This window comes from Aquila chrysaetos, chromosome 10, assembly GCF_900496995.4.
Source record: "Aquila chrysaetos chrysaetos chromosome 10, bAquChr1.4, whole genome shotgun sequence".
Taxonomy (NCBI): Eukaryota; Metazoa; Chordata; class Aves; order Accipitriformes; family Accipitridae; genus Aquila; species Aquila chrysaetos.
Window position 1 is genome coordinate 20,146,450 of NC_044013.1, and position 26,202 is coordinate 20,172,651.

Below are 26,202 nucleotides of genomic sequence, written 5' to 3' on the forward strand. Positions count from 1 at the left end.
TCCAACAAAGAGAAATTGCTAATGTCTAAACTGAGTCTTTTGATCCTAAAAGCTACCGAAGACCACAGTCCAGAAAAGCAGGTTAGAGTTTGGACCAGCAGAAGTGCTTCATGTAAGGCAGCAACTGCACTTCCACACGAAGCTATCCTGGCACCAGGGCTATTCTGCTGCTCTGGGTGCAGGGACTTTTTAATCGCAAGCCCCTCGCACTTCCCTCCCCTAAACTTTTCTAAACGTAAGACATATCACATAGGACAGAGTAAACTGGGAGGCACATAGCCATGCCACCACACAGCACACCACCTCCAGCAAACGCTGGCTGGAGAACACCAACCACCCGGCCACGTCCCCTCAGAGGTGCACCCACCGCAGCGCCTGCCCCGCGCGCCGCTTTCCCTCCAAGCCTCCAGCCGTACTGACCGGCCCCGCACCGCCAGCCACCCTCCTCTCACCGCACACTCGACAGATTTCAAGCCGGACGAGCCTTTGCAGCTATCCCCAGGCCCTACCAATACCTCAGCGCCATGGGTAGCCCACCAGCCACCATCTTTTCAGCCACCAGGCCTCAACGCCCCGGGGCAGCTGGGCCGCCGCAGGAGCCGGCCGCGGCCCCGCCCCCCCTGCGCGGGTGCGGCTGCGCCGAGGGGGGGCGAGGTGATAAGTGCCGCTTCGGCGGCGGCCGACGGGCGGGCACGCGGCGGCGGGAAGCGCGGTGCGAGCTGCCGCCGTTACCTCGGCGGGCCAGTGGCGGCTGGCGGCTGCGCGCCTCCGCCGCAGGGCAGGAAGGGCGGCGGGGGCGGCCACGGTGCTTAGCCGGGAGAGGGGCTCCCGCCGCCCCCCGAGCACCCTCCTGGGCAGATCCTGCCTGAGGAGAAGCCGGGTAAGGGGCCACCGCCTTCTGCGGGGACGCGAGTTACACGTGCGCCGAGCCCTGCCTCAGCCTGCGCGGTCTCATTCCCGCCTGGAGCCCTTGGCCGGGGAGAGGTTTTAGCTAGGTGTGGCTCGTGGGTCATGGCTGACAGGGAAGGCGACTGTCCTGTGTGGCCCGGTAAGCGCTGCCGCGTGTCTGTTCGCAAGTGGCTCCACATCCAGTGGGAACTATCACTGAGAAGCAGGAAATGGGCGTGTGGGAATCAGGGAGACAAGGTTTGCTGAGAGGTTGTGTTTCTTATTAAACCAAATGACCTGAAAGAAACGGAGAAGCTTTTAGGTGCGTGTACCGTTCCTCCCAATTCAGTGGGCCTGCCGCTATGTCATGTGTGAGGAACAGAGTGGAAGCGGGAGACCTGGAAGCAGAGGTATTTACCAGTGCAGAGCAGGCCCTGGGAAACAAGGAAAGCGATTGGTAAAAGACACCTGGCAGCAGGAGCTTTTGTTTGGTGGTGTGCAGTTAGCTGGGTTCGCAGGCAGCTGAGTCGTCGTGTCTCTTTCCTTCTGAAGAGCACCACAGGATAGTTGAGGCCAGTTTGCGAGGAGTCTGTGCATTAGTGTGTGCCCATTAGCCATGGCTTCGCGTGCACACCTGGTAACGGCCACACAAAGGAGACATTAATGCCAGCTAGGTATTGGCTGGTAATTTCTGATTTTGTGGGGGGTAGTTGAGAGTGTTCGCTCTGGGTACCCAGACCCAAGGCCTGGCTGATGTGCACCTCTTCTGCCGTACCCGAGTCGACTGCACAGTGCATTGCGTGCTGCTTGAGGGGGACTTCCCTTGCCGTGGCTTGCCCACATGGTGACCCAGCCTTACCCTCTGCAGTATATGGGATCACAGCTTGAGGTTGTATGGCTGCAGGCTGTAATATCAGTAGGCTGCTGCTTTTACAGTGACTCCAAGCCTTCCTCTGGCTTAAAGAAGGGGGAAATGAACAGGTGGTGAATGTCCCAAGAGTGAACACAGGGAACAGTTCACTTGCCCTAGCCTCTCACTTGCTACTGAAAATGGAGTTGCTTAATGAGTGTTATATTTCTCTAAGGGTTTTTTCCGCTTCATTTCTTGGGACCATTGGAGGATATTCATTGACAAAAGAATACAGGCTGTGTGATTGTTTTCATGGTTCCTTCCCCTGATGTTACAGTAACCGTTCTTTTATGTATTTTTATACTATTTTTTGGTGGCATAATGGATGATTCTGACATCCTTTTTTTGAGAACCCTCCTTGCCTCTGGCTTCTCCATAGAGGTTAAGGTGGAGAAGATTAGCCTTGTTTTCTGCTTCAGATGTAATGCTGCTTTCCTGTAAGCAGCTGTGGGCTGGACTGCGGAGTCAGTATTTTCATGGGTTTAAAAATGCAGAAGCTGCAATAAATGCAATTGAAAGGTTTGGTAATCATGAATGAAGGGGAACAAGCTTGTTACTATGTCCTGCTTCCTCAGGGAAATTGAAAATGTGGAGCACTAGTTTAAGTAAAAATGTGAGGGGGTGGGGGCTTGGCTCTGTAGGACATTTTTTTTTTTAAGCAGCTGGAACAAAAACAATTAAGTATAAATGACAGATACAGCATAATGGGAACCCCAAGAATAGTATGTTTTCCATGTGTTAATAAAAAAAAAATATTGTGGACAGCAGGAATTATTGCTGATCCAAAGGGGTTTCGACAGCCTGAGATGCAATGATCAGGACTCTCACTATAGGGTTAAACTGGGCAAGTCCAATTCCTTTGCATTGAGAAAGTGCGAGTTTCTTCACATGGAGTTATGAAGAGTGCAGACTTACTATTCCTCTAATGACAGGAGCACATAGTAAGTTACCTGAAGATTCTGGATAGTCATGTAGTCAGTAACCTTCTTTTACAAGTATATAAACACAAAGCACTTAGGGGGGATGTTTCTAGTTGTTATTTATTTATACAGGAAGGCCTCTTAGAGGAGGCATGACCAAAGAGAATCCCCTCATGCTCAGAGACAGAATTTATTCTTGACAGAATAAATTATTGTATTAGACTTGGAATTCATTCTTAAGCCGTAACTTTACCTTTGCAAAAAGATGAAAAGATCACAGGTATCACAATGTGCAAAATATCTTCCTCTGAATCCTATTCAGTGCTCTTGCTGTAAGGTAGATTCTCAGAGAAAGACTTTTTTTTGTGATTAGGTCTTGGGGATGAGGAATTTGTCTCTGAGAGAGACGTGGAACTGCAGTAGAACATTTTCATCGGGTATTTTGGCTCATGCCTGTCTGTGCTGCTTAAAAATTGACTGATCAGTTTTTATGACATATGGGACATATTGCTGCCTGTTTTGTGACCACATTCTTTATAATTATTTATTTTTAAAGTGAATTTAGTGCTTATGAAAGGTGACAGATTTATAGCTGTAAACAGAGTGGGATTTTCAAGCCCCTTTGGGGGAAATCGAGCACCCAAATATTCATGAAGCAGGTCTGAAGATCTTAGTCTTGCAGACGACTGAGGATAACAATCATGTTTTTTTTAGAGTACTTTTGATTTTTTCAATATCCATTTCTTTTTCTTTGAAAGAAAACCCAGAGACTGTTAAACATTGTTTTGAATGGTATAGTTTCAAAAAAATCTTTTTAGCCAACACCTTTTTTGACTTGGAGGTGCATAGAAGGTAAAGCTCTGTGTGATTCATAACGCGTCAGGCCAAAAAGGCACTTAAAGCCCTACATCTAGTCTCCAAAAGGCTGTCACATGTGAAAATTTTTCTCTTTCACAACAGCCTTCTGAACAGCATGGCTTGAAAAGAGCAGTATGTTCTGACCTGCTCTAGTCTGCAGCAACTTAACCATACTGTCCCCCTCTATGCTTTCCCTACAATTGACAACAATAATTTTCATTCCTGTTCAGTCTTTGGCCTTTTTGTGGTGGCTAGCTGTAAGTGCACTGCTTGTGCATAGTGCATCTTTGTTTTACTACAGGTCTGGTCAAATACTCTCAGGAAGTTGTTTTATACCTCTAGCTCTGTTTCCTGCTCTGCCAAAAGGAGCAAATGCTATTGCATTGTAAAACACTGTGCAGTCGGCTTATAAGAAGCCAATATTATTAAATGCCTTTTGATTTCTGAAAAATCATCATTGTGAAACCAACAACTCTGTATATTGCCGGTCACCAGTTTCTTATATTGGTAAACGTTGTTAATTAGAGTTCCTGCAGCTTTTCACAATATATAATATTTTTGACAATATAATAACACTATATGCTTACATATAGTACTTAATATATAAGCATATATAGAGAGATTTCATTTCTTAAAAGAAATTGAGACACTCTATTCCTCTTTATCATGCAGGGTGTAATAGTAGCTGCAGCTGTTTGCTGTTATGACCTGATACTGTATTGGGAAAAAGCGCTAACAAATGCTCCTTTAGTGATTGTGTGCATAAGAAATTATTGGGGTTTTTTCCAGCTTCATTCATATCTATTTTTATTAACTTTAAGCGTGATGCAAGTCATCAGCAAATAGATGTGTAGTCTTAGGAGTACCTTATTTATGGTACATACTTATGAAATGACATTGCTAAAAGAAACATAAAATAAAATTTATGTTTAAACCACCTGAACTTATGTACCAAGAATTGAAGTCCAATTTTAAAGTGATTCCTTTTCTTCTCTGTATTTCATGCCAGTGTTCTGGGTTTTGAGGTTGGGGGGTTTTGTAATTCTTTTTCATGAATGCAAAGAGTCACAGATTGAGAAGTGTTAAAGGTAGGGAAGATCTCCTGGAATATCTAGTAAGAGAATTACTTTATCAGTATGTGTTTCCAAGAGTTTTTCTTAGTCTAGTTCAATAAGAATGAAGTGGCTGTGTTTCAGCTGCTTCACCAGAAACTATATTTATATTGCTTTCAAAATTTTACTTGATATTTCAAATACGTATTTGTTCTCATTCCATTAGCACTGTTTATATTAAAATATTTTTTTTTCTCCATGGTTTTGTTTATTCTTTTGTAAATAATTAATTTATGCAGTCATGTTTTGTTGCTTTTCAGCCGTCACTTGGTCAAGCTGTATGTATTTAGTGCACTGAATCTTTCTACATTGCAGCTGAAGTATGATATTATACGCAGGGAAATATACATGTCTTTCAGCTGCCTGTTGGCATTCTAGCATAGCATAAACCTGCTGAGTTCTTTGAGAGACTGAGCCTTTAAGTTTAGCAGAGCTAAGCTGCATTATGCCTGTAGTGACCATTTTGTAGCTGCTTGATACATTTATTTGGTGTTAGTCCCTGATGTGTGTCTCTTCATGTTCCACTCAAAGAGAAATTAACCCTTCGCTCATTTCTGTTGTTAGTTTTAGGAAACCTTTCTCTTTCACTGTTCTGTTGGGGAAGCAGTGGCTATGATGATATGATATTGTCAGTCTTGTCGGATCTGGGTCATGTGGAGCAGGATTCATGTGCCTGCCTAGTGGCAGTGGGTTTTCCCTCTGTAGTCCAGAATCATGGCTGTCTTTGCTTGTGTGAATATTGCTGCATACTCTTGATTAGCTCATAGTCTGTGTTCGCCCTCAGCTCTCATTCAGTTTTATTATCGATAATTACCCTAAAATCCTTGTCCCACTTATATACTAAAAGACAGCTTTTCAAGTGGAATAGTAGGTTTTTGTCCCAGTAAGTCCGAACGTATTATTTTTCTGCCTGCTTGACATTTACCTTTGTGCCCCCTGTAAACTCTGCCTTCCCTTTATTCCACAGAGGAGTGATTTTCAGCTCTTCTCTTGGTCAAGCTGTATGTATTTAGTGCACTGAATCTTTCTACATTGCAGCTGAGGTATGATATTATACGCAGGGAAATATACATGTCTTTCAGCTGCCTATTGGCATTCTAGCACAGCATAAACCTGCGAGTTCTTTGAGAGACTGAGCCTTTAAGTTTAGCAGAGCTGAGCTGCATTATGCCTGTAGTGAGTACAACTTCTAGTTATTTCTTCAAAGTGTCTCAGTCGCTGAAAAAAGAACAATGATTTATTCACAGATCTGTATTATTCCCAGTAGATATTCTCTGAACAGTGGATACATGATAAAGTAGTAACTGTTGCAACTTGTAGACTGGAATGGGCAATTTAGATAGGCATAAGGCAGAAATAAACAGGGGAGGAGGAAGTGCCCCACTAACCACTTTTTGCTATAACATGCCTGTTTGCATGACCAGTGTTCAGCAAGGATTGTGTCTCTTCCATAGTGTGTACCAACTATTTTTAAAAAATTCTTATCTTCTATATTTTTTGGCTTTGGGGTTTGGTGTCTATTTTGTTTCTGTGCAATAAGCTCTTTTCTTAAGGTAGATATTAAGAATTTACCTGTCAAACAAACAGTTAAGCTTGCAAAAAGACTTGGGCGTAATGGCTCCACTGCAGCTTATTAAAACACAGTCCTCTCTGAGTATCATCTTCTGTTCTTCTCAGGATTTTAGAATCTTTTGAAGCTAGTGATTTTGGAAAAGCTGCCCAGGTTACGGAGCTAAAGGAACTGTATATTTCATAGAATTTTTTAGTTCAGTTATTTCCACTGCTCTGGTCTTTCCAGTAACTGGAGCATAAAGAATCATACTCTACCTTAATGCATCAGAGGGAATGCTTTTAATTTACCTTTAGTTTGTCAAAAGGCAGCAATGAAAAATTGAATACCATGACTTTTTCTGGGGAATAAATCCTCAAAAAATATTGTGAACAATTCATTTGGGTTTTAGCTATTCAAAATATTCTTGAATGCAGGCAGAACACCCTTCATCCAGAAACTTATTTCTGGTTAAGAAACGTGTACTCCCTTTTGTTCATGTATTTTTTAAGATTCTTAACCAGCTTGTACTCAAAAATCCTCATGATCACAAAGTCTGTTTCCATAAAACTGTGAATGCAATGTCACAGCTACTCATGTTGTAGTAACAGCAAAATGTGATCAATAGAATTTTTTCCTCCAGCTAATGATGAGTAACATGTACTTGTGAGTAATTTAAGTTGCACTTTCTTCCCTTCAGACAGCAAAAACCAAAAGAGCAATGATCATTGAATCATTAAGTGATTTTTAGAGATATTTAAATTTCAGGACACAGATACATTCTAATTAAAAGATCTTAGGACTTTCAAATCATTTTAATCTTTGTCCTGTGGTTGTAGTAATTACTGCTGTCAGAGACATGCAGTTTCCTAGAAGCCATGGCAAAAAGAGCCAAGAAATCCTTCCCCAGTTTCAGTACCATCACAGCAATTCCCAGCATGGCAAATATTCATGTTGTGAGGATTTGGGATGTACTCTTCCTTGGATTTCACTGTATACTGCTGAGTTTAGGCTTTAGAGCATCTTTCAGATAATATGTTCCTGGTGAATGGAGGCTCCTGTCAAGCTGAAATTAGTCCTCTGGAAGGCTTCAAATTTTGCAGAACCAGCTGGAATGCAAAGCTGCTTTTTGGAGCTCAGTTTTGCATAGTCTTGTACATTCAAACATCCTTGGAATTATAGAATTCACCACCAAACCTACAGGTTGGGAAATGTCATTGGCTTGATGGCTTGCTGATCTCCAGGAAGGAGGAGTTAGTTGTCTATAACCCCTTGCAGACTGGTTGGGCAGCAGCAAACTACCTGTATCCCAAACAATTGTCCATGTGGGGCATTAAGATGAGTTATATATGTATTTCAAAAAAGTTTTGCCTTTGAAATCCCATTATGGCAATTAAGAAGGCTAGGTTTTAGTTGGTAAACAGAGCAATGCTGTTGCGGTATTCTTAAAGCATGGCTATGTGTGCTTGTCAAGCATTCATGATCCATTCTGATAAAGAGGGAATTTGGGGACAATGATTAATGATCTGCTGGGATAAAATTGGAAGGACAGATTAAGTGTTTATAAAACAATTAAGTAGTGACAAAAGAAAGGTTCTGACTGTTTTCTAAGGGTATTTGAAACTTGAGTATGGCATGAAGGGAAATTAATTGTTTAAAATACCAAGACATTTTATTGTGTGTTTGGAAGAGGACTATGGAAAGGGAATCAGACTTTTGTGAACCCTTATGCAGAGACAAAAGTAATTTTCTCTTAACTTCTATTATGGTCAGCAGAAATGCTGTAGTCCTTTATGGAAAGTTTTTTCCTTCCCCATTTTTTCATCTAAAATAAGCCTTTTTGCTGTTCGATCCTTGTGCATGTAGAATGTCACACTTCTACCTTTGCAGTTCTGCCTCCTGAGGCTGAAACAGAGACAGACTGGAATTAGCAGCAATGTACTACGATGATAATCTTTATCACACTACCCTTTTTTTTCCTTTTGTAGGTGAGAGGAAGGGTGATATATCATGGGCTTCGGTATATTGTAAAAAACAGAATCTGTGCAGAGAGCCTAATGCACAGATAAAGAGAGCAATTCTGCTGTGATTTCTGTTAAGTTCTGTGATGTCTTTTTGAATCAAACCCATACAGTGATTGAGCAACTGATATTTCAACAAAATGTTGAAATTTTATGAGAACAGCAGACCAAAATTGATCAGTCAAGAATAATAATTTTTAATTTAAGGACAGATTTTTTTGAAATTTTTCATCTCGTTCAAGGTAAAACATTTATGATTGACAGAAATGGAACTCTCTCCTCCTTATCTGTACTATTGCTGTCCCAGTAGAAGGCTTATATGTCTTTTGGGCTTCTCTGTAAATTGGTGTTTGAGCAGTTAAAACTCATAAAGCAATAACTGGTAAAATCTCTGATTTGTCTGCTCCCATTTTTGGCTGTTTACAATTTTATAAAGCAGCTAGAGAGTTTCGTGCAGCACTGCAAATAACTGCAGAGCTCCCTCCCTGGTTGCTCATGACATCCTCCCAAGGATGACGGAAAGCAGCAGAGGAGGGGTAGGACTCACTCGGTTTACCCTGAGAGGTGGAGCCAGTTTATTTGGTAAAAAGCAGGGAAGTAAAAAGAATGAACTCTCCCCTGCCAAACTTGAAGCCATATGAAAGAAAGAGTGGTAGCAACAGATAGAGGAAAGGTGGTTTCTTTTGTTTCTTAGTGTGAAGGTGTCCAGATAAAAACATACGTTTCCTGACTTCCCCACCATCTGTTCTAACCTTCGTGTGTACTTCTTGTGTCTGTAGGGAATAAAAGTGCTAACTTCCAATCTAGGTACCTAGCAGCTTTGCATATGGTGTCAAACTGACACCTTTTAACTTGAAACCTGGTTAGAGGAAATGAGGAGTGTTGGTGACAAATGTTCCACTGTATTATAAGGGAAATGCTTTTGTTTTCATGTCTGGGAAATTTTCCAGGCCTTCACCATGAACTTTTGGCAGAGTAGACTATGAGTAATTACTTACTGATTTCCTCCAGTAAACTGCTGAGCTCATAAGAAAAATAATCCAGTTTTGAGGATTTGAAGAAGGTCCACTACACTGCATTGTAACAGTTGGGACATCAGGTTGTGTTGTGTAACAGTGATCCTGGAAGACCTGAGACCAGGGACTAAATTTTCTGGATTAGCAAAACTGGCACAAATGTGAACGTTCTTTCAGGCCAGAAAGAGAGAGCATTTTGCATTGTCTTCAAGTTATGTTTAGTTTCAGTGACTGCTGATAAGGTCCAAAGAGCTGATTTTTTTTAAACTGAATGATAGGAGGGGAAAATGGGTGAATTCTAAGTTACTAGAACTAACTCAGGGAGTCAGAGTGAAGTGTTTAGATAACTTAAATGGTCCAAAGTCTAATCTAGTTCTGTTATCTCAAAGGTAGAACACAACACTTTTCCAGCTGGGTTGGTGCATTGAGACCTACAGAAGGACTTGAAGATTTGTTTTGGTAGAAGATAGGAAATCCCTTTTTTAATGATAAAGGATTGATTGCTTTGTGTGCAACATCAGACATGATGGACAGCAAGTCCAACCTGACATAGTGGTCTTTGCCTCCACCCCCTTCAATGATCTGATTATTTGATCCCTTTAAAAATATGAGAAAGCCTAGATGCAGTTTATCAATAGGTCTTATAAAACAAGATTCTCTTTTCCATTACTCAGAGAAATTATGATCTTTTCCTTTATTTCCATAGCTGCATCACTGGAGTACTAAACCTATATGGTCAAAATCATTTTAATGTCCTTTATAGAAATAAATCATTTTAAAATGAAATCATGACTATATCTGTCTCCTATGACAACTGAGTCATTTGCAGCTGTGCAAAATGAGAATTGACACTAAAAGCCAGGGGTGATTTAAGGGAAATGACAAACTCGCACTCTTGCAAGAGTAAAGTATCATGTATTTTAAGATGGGGGGGAACCTAGACAAGTGTGTAGCTACACATTTCTAATTTATCATGAGGAACTTAAAGGCGTCTGTATAAAGTCATATGTACCCAACAGAACAGTACCTGAGAGTATGTTTTTTTGTATCTTGAATGTCAACAACACTCATTTTTGCACTCCATATGAATATTCATGTTTTGTATGAATATGAAATATCCATAATCCTTGTAGAAATTTGTGAGCAAACAAGTCTGAGAATGGAGCCTGAGCCCAGGAGCGCTGGTCCTGTGCCTGTAGTGTTAGCCCACAACGGTGGGAAGGAAAGAGTCAACCTCTGAGGATTCAGACTGGTCAGTCTCCAAATTATCAGTTGGTGGATTCTCTTTCTCAATGTGTTTGTCTTCCAGAAAACACCTTGGTAATGCCGACACATGGGGAATAGAACATGTAACTTTGTTCTGTAAACAAGCAATGAATTAGGACTGCTTACCTCTGTATTTTTGTGGGTGTTTACTTTTTGGAGCTTGTCATTCATTTATCAGGTGAATTCAGGTATTCCTTTGTGTTCCTCACACTTTGATCTTGTGTCATCTTATCAGATTGACTATATCATTTTCTCTGAAGTAGGCTCAAGCTTCAAGTGGGAGTCCAGCCTTTCTGCTAGCTTTTTTTTCCTCCTTTTCTTCCCTACCTTTGCAATCTTTGTGTATTAAAAGCAGCACAGTTGGTGTTCCTCATCGGGTTGCTTGGATACTGTACATAGAAAATGCTGTTGCTTCTGAGCACCTCATCTATCTTTGCTTGTTGGAACTTGGCAGCGCTAAAGGATCCAATTCTTTTTTGCATCAGTGTAAGTCACGGGTAACTCCTCTGAGGACGGGGGTGTTACCTGCTACGAAAATCAAGACCAAGGTGCCCTGCTGCATTCACAGCTCCCCTCTCTCCTTTTGCAGCTCTTCCATCCACTGTCCAGCCAGCTTCTCTGTGACCTATTACTGTCTGTAATCTCAGGGCCTGACTCTATCTCAGAGCAAGGTACTTTGTTGTTGTGAACACACTCCTGATTTTTTGTTTTGTTCTCAAGTTGTCATGCATTTGTGCACTGCTTATAGAGTAAGATCTGACCTTGAGAAACGAGGGACAGTAATAGGGAATCAAAAGAGCCTTAGAAGACAGGTACCAGAGGAAGCTCTTCAACCTAATCACTACAGTTAAGAGACTTGGGGATGGGGTACCAAGGAATGCTGAGGAAGGCTCTGCTTTCTCAGGAGGCTGCTTTGTAGCTCATGAGAGATTGAAGTTCTGGGTAAAATCCAGTCTTTGAGCCTGAAAACAGGGAAGCCAAGGGTAGATTCACCTTGTATTTCCCTGTAGTTTAGAGTGACAATGCCTAACCTACAGCCTGTGGGCCAAAGTTGGCCACCAGCCCAGTTAATCTGGCTAGATTTTTGCTACTCTCTTTCCCATAGGTTTTTCAGATGTGAACATGGCATAAATTAGATCAATTGTTGCAGGAGCTTGATTCCTGCTGCCTTTTTTCTTGAGACTTTCTGGCCTCTTCCTTATTGCTTGATTCCAAGAGCTCTTGGGATGACTTGACCACTAATCCAAAATTCTTGCAGATTTTTCCAGGCTTGGGCCCTGGAAAAAGTGCATTTCTGGAGTATAACTTTACTTTTTCTTCCTTTATTTTTGACGTAAGTGATAGCATTTTGACAAATTATCTGTACTATTGCAATTGCTATTTGTTATGTAAAGATTATACCCATACGTGGCATTTGTTTGAATTCTCATTTTATTTCTGGTTATAATGTTCATGCCAGCCTAATTAAATGCTATTTTCCTGCTGGAATGTTACATCGTCTCAGCCAAATAATTAGATTGGCTGATGATCTGTGACATTCAATTTCTTTGTCTTTGCATTTGTAGCTTGCTTCTGGGGAGCACAACTTCATTCCAGGTCTGTCAGCGGATGAAAACTTGAGTGTAGTCAGTGACAAATACTGCATATCTGTGTGAGACAGTGGGCATGAGTTGAGAGGGTCTGGAGCTCCCAGTGGGGTGGGGCTTCGAAAAATGTTGAGCTGCTATTGTGTGTTCGACTTTACCTTTGTGAAAACAGCTCGTGTTTCTTTCTTACCATGTTTCTTTTCTTTCCGCTTCAAAGTCAAGCACTAAATGTTTTATTAAATGAAATCTAATTACTCTGGCTGAATGTGTATCCTTTATTTTATTGAAAAGAAGAAAAACTGTGAAAGAAAAGTAATTATGTGAGGAAAATATGCTGTGCCTCATGAGTGGTGCTGCTTCTTTCAAAGCCTGGGTGCTCTTTCTATTGTATTTCTTCACCCTAATTCGTCTTTCTGTCTGAGCTGGACTTGAGACATGACTGAAAGTAATGGGAAAAGTTTGTGCAGGTTCTGGGGCTTGGTTCTCAAGATACATAATAACCAGCACAACTCAAAGCTTCCTGTAAACCAGAGGAGGAAGCCTAAAGAACTCAAGTGCACTAAGCTTAAGCCATACTGTATGTATGGTGCAAAGCAGATGCTCTGGCCCATCTGCTGTGCTTTTCTAGTGGCATAACACATTTGGCACAGGCTACTTTGCACTATGTGAAATGTTCTCTCCTGTCCAGCCTGGGAGTGAACCAGCTGCAGTGTAAGGAGGAAATCATTGATCACTATGCTACGTGATGCTGAGTGTGTATGCCATGTTGGGCAGCGACAACAGGGGGGAAAGTGGGTTAGACCCCTGCCCTCCCAGAAGATTTGCTGTGGGCCAAACACTGATATTTCTTTCTACCTTCTGCTTTCTCCATCAGCTGGCACCTGGGTTTTGCTATCCTATGGGCAAGGCCCAGAGCTTTCACACCAGGTGCAAGCTCCAGAGGTGCTAGGCAGGTTTTGTGTATGGTGGGACTTTGCTATTTCCTTTCTTGTTTGATTTGTAAAAGGATAGACTGGAGGAAAGCAGGCTTCTCCAGACTGTGTGCCTACATACATTCTGAGGAGTGGATGATGGCAAACAATTTTGGTGACATGTTTTACTTTTTATTCCATCTTAATATACAATATTATCAAGTCATGTTTTTTACTGCTCAAATTCCTTTTCAAACTGTGAGAAAGGCTGCACCATTGGTTTCAGTGAGGTACTTTGCAACAGAAAAACTTGTGGTTAGTAGGGTATCCTGTTTAGTAGGAGCTTCAGTCTGAGGGCAATTTGGGCATCAGTTTCAGTATACAAGTTTATTATATGCTTTTATTTTTAAATGAAACTGTCTTGCATAAAAATGAATGTCTCTCATATACAGGCTTCCCCCCCCTGTTGTTTTCAGTAGCATTAAAATGATGCAAGTTGATAACTTAGCTTGTGAAGAAATACTGTTCAGCAAGGGAACTATTATTCATGTTTGCTGCTGGCACCAAGGTCTCAGTACTTATACCAGTGTCAGGATTTTTACCTGTCTTATAAAGCATTCTCACCCTAACAGAGATACTTGATACTGGACTGGAAGGCTCCAGTCTTAAAATCATTAAAACTGATGAATCTTTTCACTGGTTTTTAAGAGAATTCAGATTAGAACCTAACTTCATTGGCTGCAGGTGCAATACTTCAGCAGAGGGGAAGAAACCACTTTCCAATCCATCAGTTTATGCCTTAGAATTGAGAATGGATCAAAGGAAATGTCTAGGCTTATGGTGCATCATGAACAGTCCTATACAGCTACATAATTTACTAAATCTTTTATATAACGTGGTGTAACTAGGGAAGTCAAGAATATGCAAGAGAAAAAAATACTTTTCCAAAAGCTTCACTTAGATATTTTTTTTTTATTTCTTGTTTGTTGTCATTACCAATAAACAATATGCAGCTATATTATTTTTATTATTAAGGACATTCCTTTTAGAAAACTTGGCAATGCTGATTTGAGTTTTTATTCTGCCTAACATTATTTGTAGACCCTAAATAACCTTTATGCAAACTTTTTCTTGGGTAGATAAGTGGTCACTTCAGATAAAGCAAAGAAATGTGTTAGAAAATGGAAAAGAAATGGATTAGTCTGGTAATTTTTTTTCTTAAAGCACCATTTAAAAAAGTTATATACTCAAAAGCTTTCTAAGAATCATTAAATATTTAAAGTTAGTTCATTAGGAGTAAAAAAAAAAAAATTAAGAATTTAAGCCTTTAAATCCTTTCATCTGCTCTGATGTGAACTGGAGTGTTTAATCACAGAAACCCTTGGATGCTGGCTGACGACGCACCTGTCAGCTTTCCTTACCAGTGTAGAAAGCACAGTAAGTAAGGCTAATCTTTCAAACTGACCATCACTTTTGAAATCAGTTCTAGTATGTTGGAATGAATCTAGAAAATGTAAAGAATACTGTTTTAAAGGAATATGAAAAAAATAAGCTGGTTGGTATTAAGAGAACAATTTGATTAGGAAAATTTCTTAAGCATATCGTCTGTGACATTCTTGCTATGTTCTAGGAAAAAAATAAAATAGAAGAGGGGAGAGCCAGCTCCATAAGGAACTTAGTCTTGTAAAATCGTGGGCTTGAAAATGGCAAGAAGAGAAGTGATAACTTACCAGTATTTATTGTGCACAGGCTATGCAAATGGGAGTCAAACACTGAATGATGTTTCGATATGACACTCTAAAGGGTGCAAGACTTTCTTGTAGTAAAGCTGAAATTCTTTTAAAGGCCTGCTGATCTGTAATCCTTACACATACATAGCTCCCACTGTCTTCAACAAGTCAAAGACACCTGGCAGTCCCAAGCTGTATGGCTGCAGTGGCTTAGAAATCCCCTTGCAATGTCTGGGTATGCTTTCCACTTCTTTGCTTGCTTTGTGTTTCAGACTTGCAGCTTACCTTCTCAGTGGGACCTGCTTTATGCTGTACTGTGCTGTATTGCTCTAGTGTGGTGATTAACTTGCTTACTTCAGGATATCACAGTATATGGTTTTCCAATTATGAACTGACTGTTAAACAGTAAGTTAAATTGCTGCTCTGACCTTGCTGTGATAAGACACAGGGTAGCCCTGACACACCCTTGTGTGTCAGGATTTGTCTCTTCATAGTGAAAGCTTAGCTATCAAAGCAAGATAGTCTGTCAGAAGTGTGGAAACCAGGACCAACTATATAGAATCCCTTTACCTTTTTTCCTGAAAGAATCCTACTTTCTCCCCAACATGCTGGGGAGGGTGAAAAGCAAATTTAGCAGACGGGTGAAACAATTGCTACCCTAGGTATGTTTCCTCTTTTTCTTCACCCTAGCAGAGAGAGCTGAGCAGACTGTGTGTGTATCTGCTTCCAAGCCTCCCCAGAAGTACATGTATGTATTTTCTTCAGACTTCTCTATTATGGAGTCAGTAGTCTTCAACAGGGGTGACAAGCTGTTTGGGCCAAGTAGCTAGCTTAGTAATTATCTATCTCAGCTAAAGAATACCCACTTGTGAATGCGAGACAGGAGTTTCCTAAGGCTCCGGGCTATTTTACAGCCCATCTATTTTCCCAAGGACCACATCGAAAGCACATGGAAAGCTTGGGGAGAAAGCTATTTTACAATAGCATTTCTCATCCTTTTACTGAGGATATTTACCTAAATATGACTGCAAAGCAGCACTATGCAAAGATCGCCTGTGGTTATGAAAGGGGAAATGTGTATGGAGTGATTACAGAATCAGAATGCACTGAAAGCATACATCTTTCAAACATCTTTATTTTTTTATTGTTGGGCATCATGCATAAACCAGAATAGAAGGTAGAATACTGCACAGGCAATGGATCTACAACTCCCATCACTATAGAGCAAACTCCTTCTCTCCCTCCCACTATTAACTTTCTTTAAGACAGAGGTTGCCAAGATCAGTGTTATAAACTCATAAATAGTTTTGGCTCTACTTTTTTTGAAGATTGTTTTTTTTAAAGTTTTCCCAAATTTGTTTCTTTTGTACAAGTGGTTTCCATTTTGGCAGCTTTTTGTGATAGAGAAAAAAAGTATAACCAGGAAAGTTTTGGCAAAGTAATCCATTGCTAATGAAAAGACTGGGAAGAGAATTTTGATATACAGTCTCCCACTAGTCTGGGGCAGAAATTAGACATGCAAGTCTCTTAATGTGGTGGTCAGAATTCTTTGTCTTAATAATGAGTAAATACAAACTATTTCTTCATGCATATTCCATGTTTAACAACCTTGTGATGGTCAGACTTAGTGCATCTTCTCAACTGCATCTTTTACTCAAGTGTGTCCTTTCTGTAAAGTGTTGTTCCTGTGCCTATTAACTGTAACTGAAGATTTCATGTTGAACTTCTATTGCCCTTGTTTGGATTAGGTTCTTGAACGTGCTTCATACAGACACCTCTGGTCCTGGAAATCTCTAAATTTGTCCTTAGCAAGCAGTGGTGGGCTATAAATTTCCCTGGTGCTGTGTAACTTTTGCTACATCCTGAAAAACTGGGAGATCACTCAGACTTTTTGCTTTTAATACATAGATTATTTTAAATGGCTCTGGTTAGATCAAATGGAAATTCTTTTCATACTTTTGTGCTGGCTTTCTGAATTTCTACATAAGCCATGATCAATAGCATAATCTGTTATCAGCAATGAGAACTTTTAAAGACCAACTTTAAATTTATTTCCCCGCAAATCATTCATGTCACAAACTTAAGTACTGCACACAGGATACTGTTCTGGAGCCATATGGCTCAGATGTTAATCTACCTAAACAAAGGTTTGTGGTGTTTGGGGGTTTTTTTATTATTTTTAACTACGGAATCATTTAATATCGTTTAAAAATAGTGGTTAGATAACCTCCTACGGCACATATGCAAAGGATCACAGTCTGCTTTGGAAAAGGAATTAAATTCAGCAAATGAATGTTTCATCAGAAATATTTCTCTTCCATTTTTGGATAAGGTTGTATAGATACATAGCTATATGGTGTTTAAAATATGGTCAAATTATAATGACAGCTAAGAAAAACAGGATCCTAGAGGTTTTTTGCTAGGTACTGAGCCACAAGTAGTGGGTGAGCCTTCAAGTGAAAGGAGGGAGGCAAGCACAGGAACTGCAGTAAGAAAACAGTATTTCAATTCAGAAAATTTTCATTTGGAAATTTTTCAAATTTTCAAATGTTTCAAATAGGGAAGACTACTGTCTGTGTAAGCTCCTGCAGCAGAGCCACAGGCCACTGGCTAGAAAGATATGTGTTATCTATAGAGAAATTTATTTAATAATTGTGCCAGACAACCTGTCTTCTATAGAGACTTCCAGGAATCCTGAGTACAATTACCTTTCATTTGCAGCAGATAACACTTTCACACTGGTTCTTGGAGCAGTCATTTCAGGCTGAGTCCTGCCAAACTTAACACACATAGTTGGCTTTCCTGAAACAGAAGTGTAGTCATGTGTGTTTCAACTTCACTGCTCAGAGCACCTTGCTGTGTGTGGTACAGGATGGGGGAAGGGCAATAAGTAACAGCAGACAATGGAGAAAACAGGCCTAAAAGTGCCTTTGACTACAGAAACTGCAGGAGAAAGGCTGGCATGTGAAAATATTTCCCCATTACTGCTTGCTGAAGTAAACGAGAGCACTGACAGAAGCTGTATAGATTTGTGTTCTTTCCTCATTATCTGCTCCTATTTCTGACGAGAACATCCCCAAACTGCATAGTAGGCAAAACCCCTGTTGTGTGCCAGGCACTTGGAGCTGCTAATGAATGCTGATACAGGAGAAGTGCTCCAATAATTTTTTCATGTAAATGGGATCGACAGTAGGTCAGAGACAAACATGAAAAGGAAGGCAGACATTTAAAGAGAATGATTTAGTGAGATAATTTGTATGATATTTTATGCCTTTCATACACTAAAAGAAAAGACTCTGAAAAATATAAATGAGAGAGAAGACTGCAACAGTCTGTGTCTGGGAAGCTACAAGACTCTGTATAGGAAGGTGACATTTGAATCAATTAGATAACCATCACATGAGATAGCTAGCCTTTCAGCTGAGTTTCAGTGGGGAAGAGCACTGCTTTTCCCCACCCTTCCCTTCCCCTGCCCTCCAATCTAAAATACGAAAGAGGGCAAAATAAGGTTTGGGGCATGTCACTCTCACTGAAGCCTGCCATAGTAAAATGACACAAATTGCATACTATGAGCACTGTCTTAAGTCAATAACTAGTCAGATCCTCATCTGGTACAAGTTACTTAACCCCATCGAGGCCATCATAACGGGACATTGACGAGTGGGCAGCTTTGTTCTGTATTATGCCCCCAATGGGTAGAACAGATTTTTAACCTCTGATTTGTCATTCGGTAGATAGATGGTTTCTGAGATCACCTTCTGCACTGTAGCTATGTTCCCCAGTGTGCAGCAACTGCAAGTACTTGGTCTAAAGCAACCCAAAGGTGGGTGACAGTACCAAAGGAAGGATGTAGTTGGGTATATCAGTTTCATAATTAAAGATATTTATAAAGGTCTTCTGAAAAGGGGTATGTTTAAAGCCAAGATTCTAATTTGCCTTCCTTTCTAATACTATTTATGTTGAAAATGGTGGCTGTTTTTATGAGAAATTGCTTCCCTAGCCTTATGGAGAAGAAAATGTCATTGCAGTACTGCTTTAACATTTTGTAAGGTTTCCTGTTTGTATGTGTAATCAAACCATTTTTCCTAAACAAAACCTATGTGCTTTAAGCACTGTACAAAGTAGCTGAAGGTTAGTATTTAGTGCTTCAAAATACACAAGTCTCCTTGAAAATGGAAAGGTGACTAGTTCTGTGATTATGTGTCTCGTATCTGTACCATAATGCAAAATTCAAAGTTATTCTGAATAGAATTTTTAAAGATTAGAATAATTGCCTTTAGCTGCCTTATACTTAATGTCTATGTTATGCATCAATATGCAGGTGAACTAAGTACATAGCTCCCTCATGCTTTGAAATTATTGCAGCCCTTAATGTGTAAGAGCCTGTTCCTGAGAGATACAGAGTGCCTTCACTTTTGTTGATTGCAGTGTGTGTTCAAAGAGCTTATTGCTTCTCAAGGAGCTACCTCTGAATCTCACTGGATCAGGACCTGAAAGTGTTGAGGATAAGCCACAGAAGAAAGCAGTTAGGACATGACCTGTGTGAGCCCTGCAGGTGGCAGTTTGTTACAGATTCTGTTAAATGACGTGCTTCAATGGACAGAAAGTAGAAATCAAATCAATCTGTGAACATTAGATTTCAAATTCCAGTGCCCCCAAGGAATGCAGCATTTCCCCTAGGAGAAGGCTCTTTCCTCCCTTCTTCACAAACTTCCTATCTCACTAGATGTTTCCTGATTTCAGTTCCTTTTTTACCCTTATCCTGCCTCGGTTTTCTAGGGAGGCAGCCCTGAGGGACAGATCAGTCCCTTGGGATCAAAGAGACTACACTCCAAACCCTTGTTCTGCCTGGTTCGCACTGACAGTTTGACCCTGGGTAGCCAGAGTCCAAGATGAGGGCTGTGTACCCAAGACTGTTTCAGCTCTCCTGTGGATGTCTTGTTGAATTTTTTCCTGGTAGATACAAATGAGCATTCATGGAGCATATATGGAGCTGAACTTCTGTAGTACAGTTCTGACAGAAGAGGCACAAAACATGCAAAAGTAGTTACTAGGATGAGTGGATAATTACTGGGGTATGCAAAACATGTCTAGTTTCCCCGTCAGACTCAGCCAGAGCAATGTGGGTTAATTAGAAACTAGGTGAAGCTCTAGTGGGAGGTATTGGCTGTCCTGGACTTAATATCCCATCAGGGCTAAGGACCTATTTCCCCTAAAAATTTTATTAAAATAAATACTTCCATGAAACATTTTCATTTCAATTCATCAGCTTTTTCTCATGGGAAAAAATGCTTTGTCAGAATATTCATCATTAGTTCTGCTCATCAGGCTGAATTTGTAAGCTTTGTTCAGGGTTTGGAGCTTGATGAAGGTGATGGCTAGGTTGCCTAGGTTTTCATAAGGCCAGCAGATCTTTTTCTCATACTGATAGCTCTGATGCTGAAACTGTCAGGGCCCTATAATAAATTAATGCCCTTTTTTTTTTTTTTTTCATTTGGTGCAACTCATGCTTCCTTTCCCCTTATCCAAGTAAAAAACGTAGGTCTTTTTATAGGTTCTATTGTGTGACCAGTTAAAGTGACATTCACAATGGAGTGTGAATCCCATTCTCTTCTCTTAACTGTATCAGTAAAAAACCCTTCGTTATGCTGGTATAAATGTGTGCAGACTTAATAGCTGTGTTGACCACAAAGCTGAAGGCTATGTCTGAGCTCAGAGAGTCTGCCGAGTCTCAAAATGATTGCAAGTTGGGCAAACACGTCTGGTAAACTGTATTGGGACATTCCATATGTACTTGCTGTTTGTATCATATTCACTTTTGGCCACTGCTAGAGGCAGGACTTTGACCTAGATGAACTGATATGGGCAGTCTTACATTCTTACAGTCTGCAGGTGACCACATGAGTCAGTTCTTAGGAACAAAGTCAGGGAAGTCAGCTGTGGGATGGACATTTCTCAGGATGTTGAAAACAGAAATTCATCATGTTTGTGGAGACCTAGTATTGCAGACTCCGCTTTGTAGCATGAGCAGAATTATCTAACCATGTATTTCTTAGTTCCTTGGTACGCATGCTGGAGAGGACCTAAAATCAGCCATCTTCATTGCAATATGTCACCTATCTTTTGAGCATCTTTAAAGAACCTGTAAAGCCAAAATGTCCCAGGTTATAAAAGGGCATAGCTTTGGTGATATCAAGAGATCTCTAGTGATTTATGTGAACTGCAGATCTGGTACTACCTTTAAAAAAAAAAAAGAAAAAGAAAAAAAACTGGAAAAACTTTCCTCTATGGCAAGTAGCAGCTTGTTCTGTCCTCTAATGAATTACGCAGTGTGCAAGACTGAGATGAATTGCCAACACTTAGATATTATTGAAATGACAATTGTTATAACTGATCAGGGTATGAGTACTAACAGTAGTCTAATCTTTTCCTAATCTTGTAGTATAGATGAAGATCTAAAGCAGAAGAAAACCAAAACTGAGACCACAAACATCTTTATATATTTGCAGTTATCAAAAGTAACTTTTTTGAAGAGTATTAAAGTTCTTGAACACAAATCTAAAACTGTTGTTCTTGAAATTGTTTTACAAAGATTTACGGTTTGTTTGTACGTTTTTTTTTTTAAAAAGCTGAAGAGGCATGTGCGGAGATGAATAAGAAACTTCTCATAAATAACTGAGTTCTATCTGTTAATAATGAATGAGAGCTGAAACTAGGCTGTATCTGTGTTATGCAGATGGGATGGTTTAGCCATTTTTATTAAAAGTCAAAATGTGTGAATTACAAATACATGCAGAGACAATCTTGCAAAGGATATTAAAAATCCTTGTGAATGTTTCTGGCATGAGAAAACTTTAAAAAAAAAATGCTTTCACCCTGAGCAATAATGATAGTTTAACTTTAAAGTAACGGATATCTGAGTGAATGATCTGGTATTGCATTCGGAGAAAGTGAATAGGAGAATAAGAGATGAATAGGAGAGGGTGATTATTTACTATTTCTCACAATATTGAGGACAAAGAAATGAACAATGATATGATCGGGTATCAGATTTAACTAGTAAAAGAAAGTACTTCTTATGCACAACAGGTAATTAAATCTTGGAGCTTGTTGCCGTAGTAGAGACAAGATATAATGAGTTTTAAAAAAAAATTAAAATTAGCAGTTGGTAGCCTTCAGTTATCATGCTGCAGTGCAGAAATCTTTCCAATGGATGGCAAAACCTCCCTAGCAAGAGAGTGAACACACTTCAGTTGCCCTTGTTCTTACACTCTTTTTGAAGTCTCCACAGCTGGCAGCTGTTGGAGGTAGGATGTTGAATTTGAAGGACCTTCAGTCCTATAATCTGTAAGCACTTGTTTACAGTATCCTGGCTACCTGGATATGACAGTAAATTTTTCGGTCTGTTTGAGAGTGGTACTCTAATTGCCTGTATGATCTTTATGGGAATACAACATTCCCATGAGTGGGTGTGGAGTCTATAAAAAGGGAAAAAGGTATTTCAGTGGTTGCATCTCATCCTGTCACTCAGGGCACCTTGGCTGTGCCTCCACTTTGTGATGGGAGAAGAGCAAGTGGTGTGCCTGGATTTTCTTCCACAGAAAACCTAAGTACACAGACAGAGAATTGGTGGTGGTTACTTGGAGGACAAGGATACCTTCTCTGCAGTCTGAGACACAGCCAGTTCACATGTCCTGGGACCAGGACTGTTAAGCTACTGTGAAGTGCTTCTCTTAATGTTGATTTTGTCTCTCTATACAGCAGTGGCAGCTTGGGTGCTGTGGAAAGGCAACAAAGACTGGCTCTGTTTGTGACTGCTACTGACTTGCTGAATGATTTTGAGTAACTCAGCTTGGCACTTCCATTTTTTTGCCATGTTTTTCCTGCTTTGGCTATTCAGGATAAGCAAGATTTGTCAATTCCCTGTCTAGAAGACACAAGCTTGCATTAAGGAGGCTTTTTTTAACCTTCAATGCAGTTCATTAGCTTGGATTTGGTACAATGGCCAGTTTGAAGTGTGACGTCTGTTCACTAACATCCATCTGAAAAATACCACTTTATATGCACTTACACAGGAGGCTTTTTAGGACCGAGTCCCTTTTGCTCTACGTGTTTGTACAGTGCCTCATACAATGGTCCTTACCATGGTTGCAGCCTGCATGCACTACTACTTATATGTAATAAATAATAAAAATTAAGAATAATTGATATTTTTAAAGGGAAAAGCAGTGTCTCCTCTTGGTATCCTTTTTTTTTTTTTATTTCTCAACCCAGGCAGCAGGTGAACTATGATACACTAAGTTAATAATCTTTTTTCTATTAGGCTTTGTGAAAGCTTTCCTAAATTTCCATTTCAAGAATTAGACTAAATGCAAATGTAGAGCTCCCCATGGAATTATAATATATTTAATCCTATAAGCTAATGCAAAAGATAGCAATGCCATTGATGCTATTTTTAGGGACACAGCCTAAAATTCTATAAATTTTTAGAGACGTTGTCAAACATCAGAGGAATTTCATAGGTGACCCTAGTGGGTATGTTCATTTCCCAATGTATTTGTGGGACTAATTCTGACTACTGCTTAAAGTATCTGGATTCAGCAGCCACTTAATTTTTTTCCTGTATCCCCCGACTGTTGATTTTGAGGATGGTTTCAGGGATTTCAGTCTCTCTGTATTATCTTCTCTACTTCATAAACAGTGGGAGACTTCTCATTTTGATTTCTGTACTGATGGAAAATGCTTAGCTGAGATGTTTATATCATGAGCTGGAGCCATAAGCAAAGCCCACTGCTCACTGTTGCTGTTGACCATGTATTAATGTTGTTGTGTATAGGTGTACAGTAGAGGATCACCATCTTTACTGACCCTGATTTCATGGCATAGTTTAGTGTTACACATATCCCTGATCTGTAGCAGAGCATAGTAGTCATGGATTTCTTTCCTCCTCCTCTTGCCCATGTTTGGGGAACGCAGCAATGACCTGCCCTACAAGTGAATGTCTGCAGGTGAATTTAGGCTCCAACGATGCACTGTGGTGGCTCACAGATTAGGGAAGCAACCATGGTGCATTGAGGGGTTTGGCTTTTTTTTTAACTGATTTTAGTGCTTAGTTGGTCTTTCGTGGGCCAGCAGTAGTTCCGGCTTTTAAAATCCTGGAACTTGAAGGTTTGTGGGGTTTATTGTCGTTTAAACTGAACCCAGCCGCAAAATTGAATATGCAAATGAAAACCTCAAACCTGCATAATCTTGAAGTTTTAATCTGAGGCTACAAATTTTCATTTTAAGCTGGTTTCTAATTTGCTGTTTCTTAGGAGTGGCAGAACTTGTAGGGTTTTCCAAGGACTACAAAGAAAAAAACACTTCTGTGCTCTTTGCTTTGGTTCTGTAACTGCAGTGATTTTCTTTTAGAAGCAATGTTTTTACTGCACTTTGGCCATGCTCTGAGGGGGTCAGCCTGCAACCAGCATGACTATTTTGTTCTCCTGACTAGTGCTGATCCCAGATTTATACATTTAAGATGCAAAAAGCTCTAGGCAACTTAAATTACCCAAGTGTTATTTTTTGATGGGACAATGCTCGAGTGTTTTTTGGGATAGAGTGGGCTAATAGGAAGAAGCAATGAGGTTTTTACTCTGAGTGTAAAAAGTGGATTTATAACTGAGATAAGTGATTGGATTGAAAAGCAGCTGCTCTTCCACTTGGCCTTTGGTAGAGTCAGTAGAGTAGAGCCTAGAAAGGAAGGTCTATTGGGGGGAAATAAGGTGTTCCACAGAGTTATATGTTGCATGTTATTTATATTTTCGATCTCAATTATTCCCAGGTATGTGTACATCCATAAATGCTTCATACGCATCCTAATTTGCAATAGGAAAGCTTGCTACTTAGTGCTTACTTAGTGCTTGTGGTAATTAAAGTTCTTACTGCCCAATGTTAACATGTTAAAAGTATCCTATTAATCCTGTATTCTTGGCTACATTTCAGTCTTGGCAATTATACTATCTATGCTTATGTAAGAAGTCCTGCTTGATGTCATATCATCTGGTGCCTTATTCTCCTACTATTCCTGACAAACTACTCATATAGCATTAATATTAAGCACCTTGTAGGTAAATTGGTCATTTGCAGATGGTAGATAGCTACTCTGGAAGAGTTCATGATTGTAAAGGAAGTGTGTGCTCTGGAGAAAAGGGTTTTTCATGAAGAGTTGACTTCCTGAGAATTCTGAATTTAGATCAATGCTCAGATCTAAAGCTAAGCTTTTTATAAACCCTGCTATTACTGAGATCTTTTTCTATTCTCATACAGGAAGTCAGATCTAGAATACTATTCCTATAAAAATCTAGATCATATTCTCAAAAATGACCTATGGATTTAAGGGCTTGATTTGTACAGAAGCAGTTTTGAAATTGTATCTGTTGTTTCCTTTAAAGCACCAAAACAATGTTCTTATCGATGCCATGCAAGCTAAGACCAAGATAGTTCTGGCTTGCATAGTGCAGTATCTTTGCTAACAGAAATGGGTATGAAAATGAGCACTAACATTCTCCAGGACAGGATTGGTTTTGATGCTTCTTCTGTAGATAGATATGTTATGATGGGCCATTAAGGATTAGAAAAAATTAGAGTGTAGTTGTTACTGTTAGGTTGTCATTGAAAACAATGAGGAGTATTGAAGTGTTGCTTGCTTTAATTTTTTTTGATCTTGCTATCTTCAAATATAGTAACTTTTTCTTGTCTGAAAGCTGAATCTATACTTATTTTTACTAAAAAAATGTGACAAACTAACCAGAAGAGTTTATATTTTCAAAATGTGCAGCTGATACAGAATATCCTTTGAAGAGCTGTTACATATACCACTAAGGGTATACATGGCTATGAATCTCTAAAACTGTTATCCTTTTTCCAGCTCCCTAAGGCTAGGAAATAATTTTTGTGGTGTGTGGTATCATATACCCTAATATTATGTCATGTTATCAGTTACTATGCATAGCTGCTGCCCACTGTCATCGCCAGCACAGTAAATTGGATCTACAGTGGCTGATTTTGTATGCATGTATGGATGTGTATACATACATATATTCAGTTAGTTTGCATAGGCCCATGTGTGTATACGTCTATGTATACACACAGATAGAAACTGTGGTGTTTGTCCATGTGAAGTATTTTTTAACACATGAAAGCAAAGTGAAATTATTATTGCCATAAATCTGCAGTATCAATCTGTACTGTTACTGTTTATTGCTACAAATCTACATTAACTATGTTTTTATTATAAATCTTTTCGTGATTCTTTTTCGAGTGTTTACATTGTGTATTGTCAGAGATAATAATGTAATCTTCACACCATACTAAACTTTTCCTGGATATTTCTTCAGAAGAAGCTGTTATCAGAGGACTTTTAAGTTTTTAAATCCTTTTCTGATTAAAAAAAA